General features: G+C 31.5%; 1 long non-coding RNA gene across 1 annotated transcript; it reads right to left on the bottom strand.

Annotated features, from left to right (window-relative positions):
• Positions 1-4,612: 4,612 nt before the first annotated feature.
• Positions 4,613-5,530, bottom strand: LOC143224285 (uncharacterized). The gene is made up of 2 exons (XR_013013315.1): positions 5,133-5,530; positions 4,613-4,924 (listed from the first exon to the last, which is right to left on the bottom strand). It is a non-coding gene; the product is annotated as an uncharacterized LOC143224285 (long non-coding RNA).
• Between the last annotated feature and the right edge of the window lie 207 nt (positions 5,531-5,737).

The following is a 5,737-nucleotide window of genomic DNA, read 5'->3' as shown; positions in this document are numbered from 1 at the left end:
AGAGAGTCATACCATGTTAACCTGAGAACAGCAAACAACATAGAATGGAGGGAACAACAGTGTCTCCATGTACACAAGTCATATCCTGCAGTTTATTCCAAGCAAATTATAATGAAACATGGTTAAAGAAGCTACAAATGATATTAAATACATCTTTTTTTAGAAAGCAGGCAACATTAGATTTAACAGTTAAAATGAAATGAGGGATTAAGACCTGATGTTTGTTTCAGTTATGGGTGATCATTTTTTTCAACTCTTCACTGGATGGTTATAGGCATGGCAAGTGAAATTGTTGTAACTATAGAGTAAAATACATTGGACCATGGCTGAGAGCAAGTATGTGAATTCCAATACAACTGGAACTGTTGATTGGGTAATGTACATATAATCTAGATTAACACAGCAAAGGTAATTCTGTGACTTGCTAGTTTGATATTACAATGTACTTGTGGGTGTAAATGGCAAGCCAATGATGGTAACCCACCACATCATAGATACAAGTGAAAAACCTCTGATGCAGCAGTTACTGTATCACATTACCTAGAATACTAAAGATGTTGACAAAACTGAAATACAAGAAATCTTAAAGGAGAGCATCATGTGATCCTAAAATAATGCTTGGTTGTGTCTAGTCATGCTTATCAGGAATAAGAAATATACATGAAGGTTATGCATTGATTTCATATGGTTTAATACAGTAATTCTCATTGACATCTTTCTTTATTAAAAACAAATTATTACTGGACGTATTAGAAGAATCAATTTAATTCAACAATTTGGATCTAGTACTTGGATAATAGAAAGTCAGATTGGAAGCCAAAAGAATACTCAGACTGAGCATGACAGGTAGCCAGAGTGAATTTTGCATCATGCCATTTGGTTTGTGTAATGCACCTGTCATATTCAAGAGGCTAATAGAGTACTGAAATGACTGCAGTAAGAGAGATGCCTAGTCTACCTTGATAATATTTAGGTATTTGGTCACACCTTAAAGTCTTTAGCTAAGAACCTGAAAATTCCAGTGGATAAGTAAAACAGCTTTGAAACTGTTAACAGTTTTGTAGCAAGAAAATTGCTAGTTCATGCACTCAGAAGTGGAGTTTCTCTGCCATAAAGATGAAATCTTTAAATATCCAGCTAAAGTAATTATGATGAGGGATTAACTTGAAAGTAATGAGAAGTCTGTAGTTTCATTATTTCTTTACTACCAATGATTTTGACCAACTTCACCAAGATAGCAGCACCATAGTCTGCTGTTGCATAAATTGAAATGCACATGGGATAGAGTGTGATCAAACATTCCAATACCTAAAGCTTGATTTTGTGACTGCTCTAGTACTGGCTTATCCATAAAACACTCATTTCACATGCCAAATTCCAAGACAATGCATTACAAAATACGAGATACAAAATCTCCAATTTCGATTCAAGTTCTTCTCACTTGTTCTTCATATAAAAAATATGGAAATTTCATTTGATAGAAAAGTATACATAACTTTTATGGATTTTTTGTTCAATATGGCACACTTATAGATCTTTAAACTTAAAATTACGTGTCAATTTTGGTTTAAGTATAAGCCAAATGTATAAAGTTATTCAACATAGACCACTCAACTTTGACCAAAATTCTTATGCACATCTTAAGCTATTGGTCTTAAATTTTTACTAGTGCTTAGTGCTACTTAAGAATAAAAGTGGACCATTTTTAGCTTTGTGTCATTCAGATTAAAGATGACTGATTTAGTGCATTGAAACTAAGTATTGGTTGGGCTAATCAAACTATTAGTTTTGAGCTTACATTTTCAAAAACATATAGGTGGATGGTTATTATTCATTGCCAACTTCTAAGTAAAAAATGTTAAATTTTATGAAATTATCTTCATTAAAGAGTGTTTAGCAACATATAAAATTAGTTTAAGCTGTTAACATAAATAATGATGCTTGATACATGTGATTATTTTATCCCATTTTAGAGAATGCATACTTCATTAATCATTGAAATATAACAGATACATTACATAATCCAAATGGTAAAATAACTAAATTTTCACAATCCATAATTTGCAAAGATACCTTCTCCACTTGCTTCAACCTGCAATTACCAGTATCCATTCTTAAGATCCAATGTTGAAAACCATTATAGTCCACATAGAGCATCCAAAGTACAATCAATCCTTAGCAGATGGTAGGCATTATCTTAGAGATTTTATTTACCTCCAAGTAGTCTATACACAACCTTGTGAATCCATTTTTCTTCACAAGTACAATAGCTGAGACCAAAGGACTAGCACTTACTTTTATCTCTCCTTATTTTACATGATTTCTATCTTCTTGAAAGCCTCAGCCCACTTTGCAAGTGAATGACAACTGGTGAGCATATATTTTGTGGCTGCAATGTTGTAACACATTTCATTTATTTCGCCTAAGCCATGGGTCCCACTGGAGAAACTATTCTGATATTACATGAACAAGTCATGTAATTTTTGGAATTGATCAATAATAAAGCCTCCACACCTCTGGTTACACAACAACTATAAGTAATATAATAAGTTCTTTTTATATGAGGATTGACATTATACTTTCTACATCTTGCTTTAAAGGTGACTACAACCGATGTTCATTGCTATCTATGTACTACCTATAAACAGTTTCTTGCAGTATCCCATCCACATTTGACTTCTTTAGTTTGTTCTGTTCATAATCATAATGATAACATTTTTATTCTTCAGAACTATGAGAGTTCTTCCAAACATTAATTCATCAGGAATGCTGAAATGTTTGATGCTCAATAAATAGATTTATTTGTTCCTAGTGTATAATAGCATGAATATTTATTCCACTGCTTGGTGGTACAATGACTGAGCTCCTTGATATCACTGGAAATTCAAACTGTTTCCAAATGATTTCCTTATAATTTACTTTGAAGCTGGCTTCCCCTTTCATACATGTCTCAGCATATGTTAATTTCCAATACCAACTGTTCTTTTTTATCAAGTAAGAAGAACAGCTTGTTGTTTGCTTTTCCACTTATTCACTCTGAAAATATTTTTTAACTAAGCCTGCTACACTTCCCATGGTACCTTTTGATATGGTCCATTGGTATCACAAATAGGCAGTGTTGTTAAATTGTCTAGCTAAAGTTTGAAACTGTATTTGTTGGGAACAGAATATTTTTTTATATTCTATATTTAGTGGTAATTTATTTTTAAGTAGGATGTCTTGAGAACATACAGAGCAAGATTTTGTTTGCTTAGTTTTAGTATTTATTAATTTATTTTACAGATGTTGTATTTTGTTGTCAATTTTCTTTTATACCTAAATTATGTTTTTAGTGCTTCTTGAAGTTTTATCAGAACAGTCTGTCTCTGTTTCTTCAACCTTGTTACACCACTGATAGTTTTAAACTTGTCTTCAGTCATAGTTATTTTAGTTTTAAATTCTTCTTTAAATAATGTTTTATTTTTAACTCCTTCTTGATCTTCCTTTAATTTTCTATTCCTTCTTGTAATTCTTTTAATTTTTCAACTCTTTCTTATTTATCTTCTCACCCATATTGTCATCACATTGAAGGTGAGATTTATTCAGTGTTCTGATAAATGTTATGTGTTCTCTTGAATCATGCAGTAAAAATAATGTAAACTTTAGTCCAAGTAATGATTATAAATTAGTTTATTTCTTCTATAACATTTCTACCTGCTTTCACATTGAAAAAGTTGTAATAAATTCACAGATAACATTCCAGCAGAAAATCCTCACTTATGGTACTTTGCTTAACTTATAATTTAATTATAGAGTTTCACAGATAATTGATTGAATAAGAATAAATACAATATAAATTTCACTATTAACAATGATCTGAATCTCTCACTCTGCACTTATTAACACTTCATTGATTTCACCAACTTAAATAAATCATCACTGATTAGACACCTCTTTTGTTGCCTTCAATGATGCTGTCTTAATTTATATGATCAATGTTGGGAAAAACAAATATCACAAGAATATTCTGTTGATTAGACACACAGAAGAATGTTTACCTGTTGATTTGAGGTGCACTTTCTTAGTTCATTTATACTTGGTGTTCTTTCAATAGACATTTTTTATGGTCATCACATTTAGTTTGACAGAAGTCTCTCCTGAGACAAATAAAGCTATGGAACTAAGCACATTTTAATAAAACTAACTGTGATTTTTCTGTGCAATTAAACCTGCTGCATTTTCTTTTTATTTATTTCATAATAAAGGTTGTTTTCATTTTCACTCTCTTTGTTCCACACATACTAGCAAAACTCATTTATTATATTCATAACTACTATTCTTATTTCTTAATTAAATCTGATATTAATTGCTCTGTCCGACACTTTATAATAAGTGTCTGGGAGACATAAATGTTAGATTTGATTTCACAGGAGTTATAAATGAATTTATTTAAATCCTGCAGTCATGGGTTAAACCTACAAGCTACAAACTCGAAGAATTTACTCATGGAATAAAAACTCACTCTGAGACAATCGAAATATTAATACCAAAACCTTTTCATAATAGGCTGTTGATCGATTCCTCTACATCAAAGTTTCCAAAGCTATCTTGAAATAATAAAAATATCAAATACTTCGTTTTGAATACTGATATATTTATTAAACAGATTTTATACTATGGTCACCAACAAGGATACAACATTGAACAGGTTAACTATTAAAGTAATACAAGAAATTCTTTCAGTCATAGATTTGTTATACAATTGTAATAGCAAATCTACCGATATATATCTCTTAGCCATTCTACAGAGTGGCCCGTAAGTCCCTACCCATCCATATATCTTATGTATCCAGTGTATCTGTGTGCTGTCTCTCATTCTCACTGCATAATATTATGCGACGCCATGTTCTTCAAGTGTAAATGGGCTTACAGCGGCCATATTTCTCTGAAAAAAAAACACAAAACAAATTTATAATACATGCGTAATTGAATATAACATAATAACATATGGATGGGTGGGGACTTACGGGCCACCCTGTATGATATATTTTACTAGCCTTTCTAAGTCTTCAATGCAGTTTTCTCATCTTTATCTCTTCAGACATTATTAGAGTGAAACACTGTTAGAATAGATCAGAAATATCATTACTTACAAAACGTTCGTGTAACAAATCTCTTCAAGTGTTTGTAAAATAGCCATACTTCTGGGTATTAGTGGGTTTACTAATAGGTCAGGATCGTCTGAAGCAAGGTGTCTTCAGGTTGGGGAAACATGTTTTATATAAATTTTTTTCTATGTTATTAGAATTTCTAAATCAACGCTATGGATCTGTTTTCACAAATAGTTCATTCAACTTAATTAAAATTAAAATGAGTGCAAGAAAAAAACTATCTTGGGCTGTGATGAAAACCACGTGAAAAAAATCACAAAGGCGTAAAAGTTATATTCAACGCAGTGGTCAATGCAAATCAATCACAACTCAGTAGCTTCTCCATTGGGAACGTGAAGCATTGAAATCTGGAACCTGCTAACGAATGAGAAAGCAAAAGCTTCAACAGTGTTTCAATTAATCCTTGCGCATAAAATAATCCATTAGAAGAAATAGTTCATTCGAAGAAGATGTCCATCTATAAATAAAATTAGAGGTGACTGAGATTGACACTGACTCCATTGTCATATGTCTTAATCATAAATCAGACTGTTCTGGTATTTTGCATACATAGGAAGATATTGTAAATTATTCATTTATTATAACAT

Source organism: Tachypleus tridentatus, chromosome 8, assembly GCF_004210375.1.
Source record: "Tachypleus tridentatus isolate NWPU-2018 chromosome 8, ASM421037v1, whole genome shotgun sequence".
NCBI classification, from domain to species: domain Eukaryota; kingdom Metazoa; phylum Arthropoda; class Merostomata; order Xiphosura; family Limulidae; genus Tachypleus; species Tachypleus tridentatus.
This window is presented reverse-complemented; position numbering and strand designations above follow the sequence as displayed.